This window comes from Pyrus communis, chromosome 5 (genome assembly GCF_041283825.1).
Source record: "Pyrus communis isolate YQ-2024b chromosome 5, ASM4128382v1, whole genome shotgun sequence".
In the NCBI taxonomy this organism is placed as follows: domain Eukaryota; kingdom Viridiplantae; phylum Streptophyta; class Magnoliopsida; order Rosales; family Rosaceae; genus Pyrus; species Pyrus communis.
In genome coordinates this window covers 19972657-19989486 of record NC_142569.1, presented here as the reverse complement: position 1 = coordinate 19989486, position 16830 = coordinate 19972657, and the positions used below count along the sequence as shown (strand labels likewise).

Genomic DNA, 16830 nt, shown 5'->3' with positions numbered 1-16830 from the left:
GGGAATGAAGTGTACTGGTCCTACTGAATCATTTATGTTTGATGTACTGAACTTGTAGTTTAAAACTAGCATTTCAAATTCAATAAAAGTGGCATTTAAATTTCTTATTATAAATTGCTTTTCACCGTGATCCCCTTTACTCAGAAAGCATGGATAAAAACTATGGTCATTCTTAAAACATGAGAAATGGCAGAGATATTTGTCTTGCAGACAGCGCAACCACGCATACAATACTTCTAGATCGAAAGTATTTCTCAAAATTGATGCTTACAAAAGTAAGGGTAACAACAATATCAGGCCAATCAAATGTGATTGAAGGCTCAGAGAAAGCCCAGATTATGTTACCAAATGGAACGATATTGTCCATATAGAATGCGTTGTACGCTGCTCGATCTACTCGAAATTTGTTGAGTTTTAAAGACATACGTTTAAATGGATACCACTTTGAAACGAAAAGTGCAGAAAATGTGAAGTATCTATGCATTACCTCCAATGATACCCATAAATGTGTATTGGAGAAGTTGCATGGTTTGACGAGTGGATTGTATTATACACACATAAAGATAGTTGAATCATATACTGTCATGAACCAGAAGTTCATTGACTAAAAAATTTACATGTTTTGGCATGACCGTCTAGGTCACCCAGGATCTACCATGATGCGTAGAATCATTGCCAACTCTAATGGACATCCATTATTGAACAGACACATTGCTATCTCAAATGATAACCCTTGCAAGGCTTGTTCTCAAGGAAAGTTGGTAATTAGACCATCACAACTAAAGGTTGATGCTAAATCCCCATCATTTCTGCAAAGAATTCAAGGGGATATTTGTGGGCCTATTCAACCATCCTATGGACCATTCCGATATTTTATGGTTTTGGTTGATACATCTACCCGATGGTCATATGTTTGTCTCTTGTCTACTCAGAATGTAGCTTTTGCAAGACTTCTTGCTCAAATAATTTGTTGGAAATGTGACATAAAACCAATCATATGATGTTACTTTATGGACATTTCACATGTTAAAGTAATCTACTTTAATATAAAGGGCAAAGATTATTGTTTTAAGTCGTCTCATATAAATATTATATGCTTAAACAATAAGTCCAAGGAATATGCAACTGCAACTGGGAGAATGTGATCTCAAGAAGTTAGATTCATGAGACTATTCTCTTTCGTATACATATCCTAAACGTTCCTGATCATAGAATTGATAATTGGGCATTGACAGTCCGTTGAGATCAATACGTGCTATGTCTTCTCTTAGGGAGAGTGACTGGTCTCGAGTCATTGGTATGACTGACACTAAGACAAGCATGTAGGTACTTAATAGAGAATGAGTCCATTGAACACGATCGACGAGGAGTTCTCATACTCATGTCACATGAGAACTCATGGTTGGGATAATGCAAAGTAGTCATTTGACCTGCGACATCATAGTTGTCTTGTGGTTAGGTCCTTGATCTTTGACTATGTCAAAGTCACTCCATCAGAAGGTGTCCACAGCATAGTTGGGGTTAAGCTACTTAGCCATGGAGGCAAGTGAATGCGCAACAAGGGATCTCTAACCTTCAAAACATTTGAGGGAGAATACTCCATGATATGATTAAGAATCTCTAGTTAGAGTATGAATGAGATTTAGGAAGTCGTTCCAAATCACATTCAAGGTAATCATATAAGTAAACAAATCACATTGGATAGTAAGCATGAATAAACTATCAAATCAAACAATGTGGTCAAGAGTATTGTATTAGAGAAAGACTGTATCGCATTGTAATCATAAACTGAATAGGTTCTCCACCTCTTCTGATTAGCTTGGGTAACCATGACATACTGTTAGGTGTCACTCATGGTTTGTGAAAGCCCTAAACATGTATAGTCACTAAAGGGAGAATTGAAAGTAAGTTTCAATTCACAATCGATATGAAGAGTTATAATCGCCCACTGCCTCACTAAAAGTAACCTAATGGATTGTACACCGTGTAAGGTAGAGATTGAAGAAATAACGGAGATGAGTAAGGATAATTAAATGGTTTAATTATTTATGGCAATGATTAATTAATATGATGATTAATCAAACGAATAAGTTCGTTTTAGACCTCGGGTTAATTTTGGGCCACAAGGCCCAATTGGACTTGAATGTCAAGTCCAATAACTCAAGTTGTATGACAACTTGAAAACACAAAGGGCTTGAAAGCCCTATAAACCCTTAAGGCCAGCCATATAGAGAAGGGTAGTGAACTTGCTTTAATTGCAAGTTTACCACTACATTGTGAGGTGGTATAAAGGCAACTTTATAGCCATTTCATCCTTAGGGTTTCTTTTGGAGAAAAGATGAGAACACAAGCTCCCTTTTTTCTCTAAGAGGTTGGCCACCCTAGGAAGGTTTTACTAGCATCTAAATCTTCCTAGGTCACTCATCTCCTTATCAAAGCTCTCCTTGGTGTGGAAAAATTAGAGGTTCTCTATTTTGGGAACTTGGAGAATCCTTTCAACCATCGTCCTCCAAGAAATCCTTGAAGCTAGGAAGCAAGGAATGAAGGCCCTCTCCTTGGGTGATTAGCCTTTGCTTATGCAAAGAGGAATCAACAAAGGTATAAGATTTCTCAACTCACTTTGTTCTTGAGTTGAGTCTTGGTTCACCCAACTACTAGGCTTTGAATTTCATGGGTAAAGTTTTGTTTTTGAGTGCATACAAGCATGATTCCGCCTTTAATTGTTTATTGCATGTATAGATGTTGCTCAAATGAACTAATTTTCACAAATATTTCCTTCAAGTGGTATTAGAGCCTAGGTCTAGTAGTTGGTGAATCCTTTTGGGTTTTGTAGTTCATAGTCTTTGATTTGAATGTTGTAATTGTTACAAGCTTTATTCTTGCTTCTTTGAATATAAATTTTGTTAGAAAATTTACCATCTCAAATGTTGTAGAAGTAGTTCATATGAGCATAAATTTTGGAGCTAAAATTTGGTGCCATGTTTTTGGGAAAATTCCCCCAAATCCAAAGGGTAGATTTTTGGGTTCATGTTTGTCTTGTTAAAAGTGTTTTAAAATGACTTTTGGAACCCCTAAGTACCCTAGGATGTTAACCCCCTTTTGAGTAGTGAAATTTTGAATTTTATTGAGTGAAAACATTCATGGAGCTCTTATGAGTTTTCATGTGTGTTCTTCAATGTTTTTGCTTTGTTCATACCAAGAACAAAAAGGTTGGTATTTTGTTTCAAAGTTTGGTTGATTGCATAAAGTCTTTGTTTGGTGTTAGTTGGTGAGACTTTTCAATCACAAGACATTTTTTGAAAGTGTGATTGAAAGTGGAAATTTTTTTTTGTACATGATTGGTACTTCTCTTACACACCCCATACCTATTTTTTCAACATCATACCCATCACCTTTTCAACATGCTTGACTTTAAGACTTTGTTTTTCATCAAAAACCACTCCCTCACACTACCATGACCGGCCACTCCTTCAAAGTGAGTACTTTTGGGGGTTTTATGCAATTACATAAAGTTTTGATACTTTTGTGTATTTGTACTTTGACCCGAAAGTTTACGTTTTTCCGTAAAGGCCCAAAATCACTAAAGGACAAATTGTTTTGCTCCTTTAATGAAGTTTTTGTATTTGTAGAAATTTTTGGGTTCTAGTTGTAATTACATGAAATAGTGGACTTTTGTGTTTCTACAAAGTGACCTCAAAAGTTTGTATTTTGCAATATAGCCCAATGGTCGAGGTTATTGCTTTTTGGCCCAAATTAGTTGAGAACAAAATAGTTTTGTATCTTTAAATGAGAATTGGATTTTCATTTCTTTTAGCTCCATCTAAATCAATTCTATGGATACAAAAACCAAATGACAATGTTGCATTCAAGTTTAATTAGTTAAAGCGTTAATTAATTAAAGAAAGGGTGATTATGATCCTAAGCCTACAATAATTGAGCTATGTGAATGGTCGTCTTTCAAATTTGTTTGAACCATGGGAATGTGTAGATTAGATTTTGGTTGTAATTTGATATGATCAAATGTTGTAAAATAGCATAAGCTCTTCTTTACTTTAAAGTAATTTGTTTTGATCAAGTGTTGTAAAAGAGCATAAGCTCATCTTTACTTTGAAGTACTCATTTCTTGTTTTATTTGATATGCATGAAATTGGAGTAGAGTGTCCAACGACCAATAAGAAAACACGCCTTCATGTGATTAAACGCGTAACTAAAATCAATCACCATTCCTAGACTGAGATCCAACACTAGGCTCGTGTTGGATCTAACCAAAGGTTCATGGTTATCCTAAGGCCCTTAGGCAACTATATAGTCCATCAATGAATGCAAAGCTTATGTTAGTAGTACCATATATTCTTGCTTTTAAAACCGTTTTACAAGCATAGTGGGAGTATCATATACTACTAAATCAATCATATGGACCAATAGTTGTAATAGGACCAAATTGTTTTAATGTGATTAAAATGAATGACAATATGTGATGAGACCTAAAACCCTCAACCAAACCATTATTAAGTTGACAAGCGTGAGAGTGCTTTGAACACTCTTTCGTGGCCTTCCATCGTGGTAGGCTCCGATCGTTTATGACTCGTACACCGACTTCACCCTATCATGGGGGAGTACAAAGTGCATGCTTACACTCAGGAGGAGTTCTATATACATACATGATGAAGTGAGGTAGGCAACAAGTTTAGCCAACATGATATCATTCTGAGGCATCATTCTCTAGAGGTGAAATAAGATGGGTACTTGCAAGAGATGCAAATGAGTAAGTGTACTCTCTCATTATTATTAATGCTAGCCGACATCATATCATTGTGAGGTGGGCTTGGTAATAGTGAACCTCTCATACCCTACTAAGAGTTTCCTCCAAAACTCTCGAATTCCGACGAGGGATATGGAATTTGCCAAAAATAGTTGGTGGTGCTATTTGACTTAAAGACCCGGATCCAATGGCTTAAAATCAATCAATTTATATTCGTTATGTATTAGTTTACCGATATATTTCCAAACGCTATCCAAAACTTGACAAAGAAAAGCCAAATTCTTTAGTTTCCAAACTTGGTACCACAATCCCATAGATTGTCTTGAATGGATTGTATATGTACCTAAGTAGTCTCATCCTCACAACTTACTATTGATAATGTATCATTGGAAGAACATGTTAGATAAGTCTATCATAAAGAGGACAACACAAACAACCAATGCTTATTCCTTTATTGTATGAATAAAGGAACTTATGAAGATTAGCATAAAGACATGGACACTTTTAGTGTCATAGTTCTTCACTTACAAATCGTTGTATGAAGAAATAAGAGTTTCTTTGAACAACCCTTAGTTAATGCAAACACTAGTGCTTGTTTCTTTGTTAAATGAACAAGGAACTTGAGAAGTAAGCACAAGGGCATGGACACTTTATGTGCCATGGTTCTTCATTTACAAATTGTTGTATGAAGAAATGAGAGTTGCCTTGAACAACTCTTGAAAGTTTGTAAATATGTTTAGAACATAATGGTTGGTTGACAAAAATAGTCCATCAACATGGACTTATGATGATTTTGAATCATTGAGTGTTGAAGTGTTAAACCACTTCTAGAGACGGAAACTAGGCAAAGACTTCACCTTTTGTGTCCCTATCCAAATGGTTCACTAAGTTTATTGTAAACTATATTGTGAACAATAACCGCGTGCTCTCCAAAACGTTTGATGTGTATAACACAATTGAAACAGGTTTCAAGAGAGATAGTGGGAGTTTAGGGACCATGACTATCGTAGTCAATGGAGAAGTCAAATGAAGAAGACAAAATAACTCCAAGGGAACAAACTTTGTTTATGAAAGGATGGACATTGGAAGGGGTATTTGCAAGAAATGTCTTGCAAGTGTCAAGAACACACCTTTCGAAGGTGTTGTAAATTGTTCTTAAATAGTTCAAAATAGTTGGTTCTTCTACTTGACTGCTTGATTCCGTATTAGTAACTATGTTTTACAATCATTGTAAAAGTGTGGCTAATAAGAAGTAGAAGATTAATGAGAGAAGAAAAAGGTACTTCACATTCGAAACGTGAATCAAATATAGATCTCTGCAAAAGTAGATAGTGCTTTCTTCCTCATATGAACTACCAAAGAAAATGGAAAGCAAAGATTGTCTTTACATTTCAATTTGAATAAAGGAACTTAATAGTTTTAAGAGATGGATAAATTTTTTTGTTTAACAAAACATTGTTCTTTATTAATGAATGATTGGACTATAGTAATCCGATTAATTGTCTCTATATTGTAGAGATAATGTGGTAGTATTAACTGTTTAGAATACAATGATGCTTAAAACCCAAAAGGTTACAAGGTAGTGACTAACCCTACTGAGTTGTGACACCTCTACAACATGAATTACAAGTTGGTCATAGATGGATGCTTTGAATCGTTAGATTCGGATCCAATGCCTTCTTGTTAAAATTGTATAGGGGCGAAATGTTTGTATCTTTATTCTTTTTGGAAAGAAGAAAGAATCACAAAGTTGTTGAGATTAATTCACTTAGGGGGCGTTTGTTTGCCCTCGCTAAGTTGGACTGGACTGGACTAGACTAGCTATTAGTCCAATACTGTGTTTGTTCCATGCTGGGACTAACATTAATGAGACTAAAGGGGACTAGCATGGACAAAACCCTTCACTAAGAGGTCTTAGCGAGACCCCCCAATAACCATGGGACTAGCTAAGACTATCCTCTCTTTCTTGTCCTCGTCATGCTCAATGACCACTCCCGATAGACTCCTCGTCATCTCCGGTCACCTAGATCAATCATTAACTATCCGACTCTCTTTCAGATCCATTTCACAACCAACTTTCATATAAAATATACCAAATTGAAGCTGGGAGTGACAAGATTACGATTTTACCTGAGTCGAGGCCAAAATGTGGTCGAATGTGGCCGGAAAATGGCCTGGAAGTCTCGGCATGTTTGGGCTTCTTCAAATCCATGACAGATTCGAGCATTCAAAGCTAAGATCTCGGTCTAGGGATGGTGATGAATTTTTTGGCGGTGCTAACTTCATCCAATTTAACGAGGGTTGGCCGGAAAACACATCGGGAAACCTACAACTCGTCGGGAAAATTAGAGCCGTGAGGTTCCATTCGAACAATGCATAGCTAGAGAGGGAGGGAGGACAGAGAAATAGAGATTGGAATCAATAAGAAGTTTGACCAGGAATGAGAAAGATACATGAATTGAGAGGTCTAAGAGGAAAAAAAGAGGGAGAGGGTGGGATGATGAGAGAAGAGGAAAAGAGTGGGACGGAAATGGTAGGAAAAGATGAAGAAAAAGATAAGATCATAATAAAATATTAATAATTTATATATTAAATAATATAATATTAGAATTTGTTATTATCCAGCTTCTTAGTCCAATACTGCATCAAACGCTTCACTAAGTTAGTCCAGTTTAGTCTAGTCTAAGCCAGTCCAACTTAGTCCTTGAAGCTAATCCAGTCCGAGATAGTCCGGCGCAACAAACACCCCCTTAGATGTTAGTGGAACTTGTCCACAACATTATACTACTCATGTTGTATAACATTTACCGAAGATCGCTCTCGATAGGATTATCGTCTATTTTGAATAAACACAAGTCCGAATACTTTGCTAAAGGTTTCAAAGAGTTCAAGAATGTAAGTTGATGAGTAAGACGTCTAAAGTATTTACCTCCTTAGATTTGATCCAAGGAAAAGTAGCACTTTAGACAAGTAAATTGAAGAAACAAATTAAGTTTGGTACGAAAATTGGGTGAATTAAAGGGTAAAACGCTAGCTAGAGGATTCTTCTCCACACATGAACCATATGCATACAAATCGATTTCCAGTTATTATTTCTATAAGCCATGAATGAAAATGCCCCAAATTAATTGTGAACTGCACTAATTAACTCTCAGATTCTCCTAATTTTATTGAATTGGACTCAGCGATACAATCAAATTATTCTTATTAAGTTCCCTATATGAACTGCATGATAGAGATACATATCAAAGATCATTAAGTTCTATGAAAATCATAAGCATTGATAAGGCATTCATAACTATGAACTGCATGATACTCCTGCCATGGATTTACTTAACACAATCATGACTAGTGACTTCTACTACTTATAAATATAAGTTCATAGCTATTAGGTGAAATTCCCTTAGATTTTAGCATCAGATTCATGCATGCAAACTAAGTATGCATCCTTAATCAACATACAAGAAACAGATAAGTAAATCGCATTCATGTTTTACAAAACAATAACTGGATGAAATCAATTCATATCACATATATGTTCATGGCTTCGAATTCACCTCTAGTTAAAAAGAAATTAGTTCCACATGTTCGCAATTAAACAAAACCAATGTAATTTAAACATTGATCTAAAACTAAGGATAGAAAGAACCCAGAAACACTCCAGCACTCCAATGGTCTTGGATTACAAGTCACGGCACAAGCTCTTCTTCTCATTCCTTCCTTGCAAAGTTGAGGCATATATGTTTATTTTTCTGAATTTCTCTCTAAGCTCTCTCTGCTTTTTTGTGTGGCATAAAGTATGTATATATATGCTAGGGTTCACGGCTCCAATCCTTGGAGGACAAGGATTGAGCACGGCACAAGTCCAGAAGGAAAAGGACTAGGATGCTGCGGCAGAAACTAGGGCTTCTAGAAAGGTAAGGTGTGGCATAGATTTAGGCGTCTAGAATTCTGATGTTAGGTGTTCTAATGTGAAATTGATTCCTCTTTGCAGCTAAAATTAAGGTAGGAAAAGATTAGGATAGGATAAGGTAAGATTAGATAAGGTTTAGATAAGGTTTCGATAAGATAAGGTAGTTTGGATCATGTTTCCTTCTTCTTAGCTGATTCCTTATCTTCCAAGTCTTGAATTAATTTCTCTAGATGTTAAGCACATTCCTAGCCTCTTTTGATCTTCAAAAACTTCCATCCACCATGTTCCATGCATGTGTTATCCATTCCAAGCCCAAAATTGCTCTATAATGCTCCAAATTGCCTTTTCTTGCCACTTTTGCCATTTGGACCTACAAACATACAAAATAGCTTAAAACACTATAATAAATAGAAACTAACTCACTAAATGCAAGGAAATAGGCTAACAAAGTCGCATAAATATGCTCCTATCACAATCAATGAGATTGGTTGACTTGGATGAAACCATCTTTGATGTAGTCTTGGTTTTAATTAATTCGAAGATTGCTAGCTACAACTAAACGGTGATTCAATGTTTGGACATAATATGGGTTTCCAAAACCTTTATCAAGATAGTCTTGATAATATATGTCTAAAATTTGGAATCACAAGATGTGTAAGTTGTAGAGATCCATCCATAATGAATCTTAGCAAGCTAGTGGGAGCCATAAGTGTCTTATGAGAGAAATATAAAATCATTTGATTTCTCATAAAGATGTAAATGAATCTTTTGTTTACTAGGTTTACAACAGATTAGTGGGAGTTAATCATATTCCTAAATTTGAACATATATATGATATATTAATTTTAGGAATTCTTCTTCGTTAAAGTTATGACTTTAAACATTCTATAACGATATAATGTATATGGGAGACATAGTCTATATACATGGGATAGAAATCTATAATGATAGATTTCAAGATATAATTGGATTATATGAAGCCCTAATAATAGACAAAATACGCTAGGAAGTTTCTCATATGATGATAAACTTCAATCAGAAGGACAACTCTAGTGAGACTAGGAAGTTGCTCTTCTCAAAGGGAACGTACCCTTTGACTCCCAAAGAAATAATGCGTAAATAGAATCCTTTATGCATATGCAGAAAGGTGATTTACATATTTCATATTGTATGAAAAACGTTGATATGAGTTGTACCTAGAATGGTACAAGACGATATCAGTGCAAGCCCAGGATCAGAACCATGGCAACTGTCAAGTGAGTCCTTAAGTATTTAAGAAATACTAAAGGATAGATTCTTCAAGAATGAGGAAGAATTAAAGTAACGCAATGGAAGTGTAAATGTATTAGATTATGAATCTAATATTGTATCTATCATTGGATATATCTTCATTTTGAATAAAGAGATAATTGGATATCTCTTTATTATGATTAAAGAGATATTTGGGTGGAAACATTAAAAGTAATGACTTTAGTATGTTTCATCGTGCATGCAAAATATATCGCCATATACAAGCTTACAACAATGTTGTTTGGATGGGAAAGTTCATTTATGAACTCTCTATTCGGTTCCAACTAGAAAGTGTCTCTAGTGTACCGACATTATGACACTAATGGGGTGACAACTCAAGCCAGGGAATCAAGGTCTCATCAAGACTCGAACTCTAATGAGAGACTAAACCACATGATTGAGAATCATGTATAATGGTGACGTCGTTATTCTCAAGGTTGCTTATATGGATAACATATAGATATCCATTGTCTAGGCCTGCAACTCAGCCATTTTTGAAATGACTACAAAAGAGGTATCATCACTGATGACCAAGCTGATTGGCTCTAGTGCAAGTGGGAAATTGTTCGAAATGTGCCCTAAAACCAATCATATGATGATACTTTACGGACATTTCACATGTTAAAGAAATATACTTTAATATAAAGGCAAAGATCATTATTTTAAGCCGTCTCATATAAATGATGTATGCTTAAACAATAAGTCCAAGGAATATGCAACTGCAACTGGGAGAATGTGATCTAAAGAAGTTAGATACATGAGACCATTCTCTTTTGTATACATATCCTAAACGTTCCTGATCATAGGATTGCCAATTGGGCATTGACAGTCCATTAAGATCAGTACATGCTATGTCTTCTCTTAGGGAGAGTGACTGGTTTCGAGTCATTGGTGTGACTAACACCAAGACAAGCATGTAGGTGCTCAATAGAGCATGAGTCCACTGAACACGATCAACAAGGAGTTCTCATACTTGTAATCTGATCTCGATTAATTTTCAAGTTAAGAGCACCACCAAACCAAACCAATTATACCCAATGACATAAGATGAACAGTTGCTCCACTGACTCCTCGTGAGTATTACAAAATGGGCATACATGTGATTGCGCCGATCTCCTCTTGAATAAATTATCCATGGTTGCAATAGCCTAGTGAAGGGATTTCCACATAAAACACCGAATTTTTGGTGTTGTTTGCAATTTCCAGATAACCTTCCAAAGAGAACTAGGAATGGAAGTAGAGGATGACAGCCCGGGGCTTCCATGAGTTGGTCTCTTCGTACTAGCCCAATGGTATCCCAATTTGACAAAAAAAAAATCTATTTTTTTTCAAATAGCCACACCAACATGTCCTGGAGTTCCAGGTCACCTATCGAAACCTCGAGCATCGCACCATAATCCTCTTCCAATACAATCATTTGTAAGAAGTCATTGTTCCATTCACCATTCTCTAGACATATTAGTGAGTTCACCCTGGTGTTAGGGTTGACTCTTACCTTTCCCATCGACGTTGACAAAGACCTCATGTGTAACGACCCAAAAATTCTTAATTGGAAGCTAATATCCGATGATAGGCCAAAATTAAAATCATGGTTAATCTCTACGCTGTTAACCATAATAAATCTCTTTCCTTAAAGAAATCAAGTACAATATTAAATTTGGGTTGTTTTATGGTTACATCTAAACGTCTCGTTAGACTGCATACGTAAAGGGATCAAGCCATTCGTAGTTCACAAATTCAATTTCTAACTCATTTCCAAAATCATTCAAGTGACTAACAATCACTAGCTAAAGTTCAAACAAGCAATTCACACCAATTGCAAATCAAATATAGATTAAGAATATCAAAATTAGCTTAGAAAGGCAGCGTCGGTTCACTGTCCACGCGCCACCGCTCGTAGCGGTTTCCGGCAAACGAAAACTCCAAATTCTGACGAACTCTAAAAATTACCAAATTTTACAGGGTTGTAGAGTTCAATGAGAGGAACAACTTTCATACCTGGGCCAAAGTCCAATTTAGCTCAGAAGTGGCCGAAAAATCCCTCGAAACATCGAAACCCTCAATTTGGGTAGTTGTCGATTCACCACCAAAACGAACTCCAACGCCTCATCCAAGACTTGGGCCTTGTCCCTAGGGTTGAGGGGAGTCTTTTGGTGGTGGTCATCGATGACAATCGTTGTCGAATTCACCGAAAAAAGTATAAAACCACCGGGACACTCGTGGGTTTTGTGGCTTCGATTTATGAATTTGTGTTAGAAATCCAGAAATCTAACACCACAGAGACATTGGGCTCGACGAGAGCTTTCCATAGACACCTGAACCTCCTTGAACGAAGGTCGGACGAAGAAGATAAGACAGAGTCATGGAACCGAGTCGGATCGGTTACACGGATCCAAAATGATCCGGTGCTCCCTCACCTTCCTCCTTTCTCTCCCTTCTTCCTCTACCCATTGGTCCTCTCCCTTCCTCCGTTTCTCTCCCACATCCCTCATTTCCCTTCTCTCTTGTTGCCACCTGGCAGCTTCCAACCTCATCCATATATGTCAAGAAATATGATAAAATATACGAGGATAAAATACGTCCTCGTAAAATTACGTTTAATCAACGAGGGGCATTTTCCACTTATCGATAAATTTTCTACGTTTTCATATATTTTAAATTTTCTAGGGTATTACTTCGTGAATGAGCAAATTTGGAGCCGGGTTGATGATTGAGGAGAATGGCAAAGTTCATCGATGATATACATCCCATAATGAGATTTCTCCATCTATTATCAAAACCCATTTTTTCCATCACGACCATTAAGAAATCCCACTCAACATGGTCATAAGCTTTATGCATATCCAGCTTGATTCCAAGTTCGAACTTCTTTTTTGTTTTACCCAGCTTGAGAAAGTGGAAGATCTCATGCACGAAACCAATGTTTTCTTGAATTTGTCTTCTTGCTACAAATGCATTTTGCATTATGGAGATCAAGGTCGGCAGAAGTGGCTTTAGCCAGTTTTCCATCACCTTTGAAAGAACCTTGTATAAGTAGTTACACAAGCTAGTAGGGCGGAACTGATTTACATTTCTGGGTTTTGCACCTTGGGGATCAACGCTGCATGAGTAACATTCAGGCGGTTGGGGTTCTATCTACCATTCATCAAGTCTTCAATTAACTCATTCACATCCTTCACAATGATATCCCAGTAAGAGTGGTAGAATATACCTTGAAAACCATCGGGACCCGGGGCCTTCAAAGCCCCCATCTGTAAAGCTACATCCTTAATTTCCTTCCCCAAAACCTGCGCTGTGAGGGTCTCATTCATCTCCTCTATGACTTTGGGGGTGACGCAATCCAAAACTGAACCCCACTCCCTTTGTCCCATCGAAGTAAACAGGTTGATGAAATGGTTATCAATGATGCTCCAAACCACTCGTGGGTTGTCAACCCATTCCCCACTACCATCCTTTAGAGAAACTACTTTGTTCCGCCTTTATCTTTACATAGTGGATTGATGGAAGAATGAAATATTGGCATCCCCATCTTATAGCCATTTTATTCTTGACCTTTGTTTCTAGAAGCTTTCCTTTTGACTCCACAACTGGTCCACCCTTTTCATAAGCACTTCGATCTCGTGAGCATTGCCTCTCCAATCCTCTTGAAGGGACCCAAGTTTTCCCATCATCTCCTCAATTTGTCTACCCCTCTGTTTGAATTTTCCTCTACTCCATCTTAACAACTTATCACGGCAATCATTGATCTTCTGATTCCAGCTATCCATACTATCTCCATTCCGCCTCATTACCTTTTCACCTCATTCGGTTCACAATGGACCAAAACAGGGCAATGGTCAGATGCCAGGACCGTGCCATGAGTGGCAATGATGTTTGGCCATAATGACTGCCAATGTCTGTTAACTAACCCCCGATCAAGTCAAGCTTCTACCAATTGAAGCCCAAATCCACAAACTCCACTTTACTAATGAAATCTTCTAAGTACCGAGTTTTATTATATCTCACTTCTGCTCCACCCAACTTTTCCCAATCCCATAAGAATTCATTAAAATCACCTCCACATATCCAAGGGATATTTTCTAGGTTAAATTTCTGAATCATCCTTCTCCAAAACTCATCTTTTTCCACTCGGTAAAAAGTTCCATAAACTTCTGTGACTCGAAAAACACCATAGGAGTCGCTGAAACTACATCTAGCATCAATAAAGTGTTTCGAGGATTCCATTACTTCCACTGTGATTGAATCGTCCCACCATAGACTCAAGCCACTCACTCTCCCTACCAGAGCTACATTGAAACCATTCAAATACCTATACACCGCCTCACACCTACAATTCTATGATCTTTCATTTTCGTTTCTGATAGAAAGATCATAGATGGCCTATATTTCCTAATGAGCCCATGTAGGGCCCAAACTACCATGTCATACCTAAGACCACGACAGTTCCAAAATAGATGTATCATGGCGAACATGCGGTTATTGAAGGCCAACCGCCATTGCCTCGAGATTGATTTCCTACTTCCTTTTCTACTAAGGACTTCTTCCTCGCTGTAGAAATATTCTCCATCTAGTCCCACATATCTTGATACTCTATTAGGATTTCCTGCAACTCCGCCTTCGCATAGATTGCTCTCTCCATCATCAAGCATCTCTCCCTTATGTTCATCATTCTCAGTTTCTCTGCAACTCTCTCTCTTTTCTCTTCTTTGTGCTCCTGTTAATCTTCTCACCTTTGGCTTTCTTCTATGGGGAGTGCATCATCTCTTGCTCTTCAATAGCTATCTCTCTTCTAGAGCTACTTCCACTCCCCATCTCATGGCAACCCACATAGCTCTCCTCAAAGGTTCCCTCCATAACTTGCTCCACCCTCTGCTTTGCAAGTTGTGTGTGATTTCCCATCGAGGGAGCCGTCACCCCTCTCTACCCAAATTCGTATTCTCCTCTTGTAATTCTTCAATTGTAACGATTGGCTTTTTTTCAATGCCATCTTTTTCCTTTTCCTTTTTCATTCATAACCACCATCGATTCTTGAGTTTCACTGTCCCTAGTCCGCTCCAAGTTGTCATTCCCGTGTGCATTTTCCTCCCTTTGCTGCTGATTAGACTGGTGTCTTGCCCTTGCACATGTCCATCATCTTTCTCCCGATGTAATCGCCAAGGGTTTAGGTGTCTCCACGTACTCACGAATTGGAGGCGCTTTTGTCCAGTCATCGTACCCAATTGCACCTCATTTCATTGGTTCAAATGAACACTCATTGTTCGAATGTCCAATCCTTCCACACCTATAACAAAAGTCCTGTAGCTTTTCGTAGCGAAACTCAATCCAGGTATCATTGTGATTTTCTCTTGGAAGGCAACACCCATTAGTGAGAGGGTTTGCCGTGTTAACTATTACCTTCACCCTGAGGAACCCTCTAGCTTTTCCCGGATCTTCTATCTCCTCGACCTCCCTAATTTTTTCAGCCAACCTTCTAACATTTTCCACCAAGCTAAGGTATAGTGGGACACCTCTTATTTGGACCCAAAATGGCACCAACTCCGTCTGAACTTCCTCCAGTGCTAGCTCATGTGGCCATGTTTTGACATAGAAGTTCTGTTTCATTACTACCCATGGAACCTGGTTCAGAATTCTTGTAGCCATGTCTTCGTCTTGAACAGTGATAATGTAGGTGTTATCCCTAACCCACTTCACTTCCACCTTGCCCAACTCCTTCCAAGAGGATCTTAGAATGTTTCTAACCCCCCATTTATTGAGGGTTTTGTTGACCAAAGCAGTGCCCACAAGCTTCACCCCTTGCTCCATTGTCAACAAATCCATGGTCATTGATGAGTTGATTTTGTACTATATATTATTCCCTATTCTTGGTATATTTTGATTATTATTTTGGTGAGATTTTGATGCTTTGCTATGTGTTTTTAATGTAGGACATGCGAACTTGTTATGAGCATAAAGTAATCAAACGGTGGAATTTTTGAGTCATTCCAATTGGAGCAGATTCATGGATCTGTCAATAAGATTGTATCAAAATTTCATAATTTTATCTTGAAGCATCTGATCATGGCGAATTAATTTATGCCCAGCGCACAGTGCTGGCAGATTGGGTTGCAGAGCTTATTTAAGACTTTTGGGCTAGAAGATGGTGGATTTTGGATTTGGGCTCTCCTTGAAACTTGAAGAGGAGGTCCTAATCCTTAATTCAAGTCGTTTTGGGCCTGTTTTAAGCCCTAAAAGTCCAAAAACGTGGTTGATTTGTGGCTGGATAGATTTCCCATATTTGATTAGGATTATGTTTCCTAATTTATTTTAATTTATTTGGTTTCCTAGTATTATTCTAAGACATTTTCTAGGTAGGGTTTTAATGAGTGGTATAAATCAAGATATTTAGCCATTAGGGTTGGGGGGGACACAACATTAGGAGGAGACGCATTATTTTGAAGAACTTCATACTTTTTACCTTCAATGTGTTTTTAATCCTTTTTCTATTTAATGATATTTTCTTTAGTTTTTATTATGATTGTTCGTAACTAGTTCTTTTTCTAGGACGAAGCCATAAACCTTAGCATGAATATGTGATTTTATTAATTTGCTTATGAATGGATGCATGCTTGCTTTGAATTATTAATCACCGCGATTAAACTATCTAATTGTCTTAGTGATTCGCGACCATTAGGGTTTTTAAACAAGTAATTTGATACAATTTATGTTGGAACATCACCCTGAAATTGAGAAGGGCTTCTTATGATTAGTAATTGTAAGTTCACTTAAGGTGAACATCACGCTCTTAAGGATTGCATGGTTTTTCAAAAGGCTTTCACAAATGTGAAACTCCACCCCCAAATTAATTTGTAATTTCACTAAATTTGGG

The 16830-nt window shown here is 37.3% G+C and overlaps 1 pseudogene; it reads right to left on the bottom strand.

Annotated features, from left to right (window-relative positions):
- Window positions 1–15095: 15095 nt before the first annotated feature.
- LOC148696954 (uncharacterized protein At4g02000-like) lies at window positions 15096–15856 on the bottom strand (annotated as a pseudogene).
- Window positions 15857–16830: the final 974 nt, after the last annotated feature.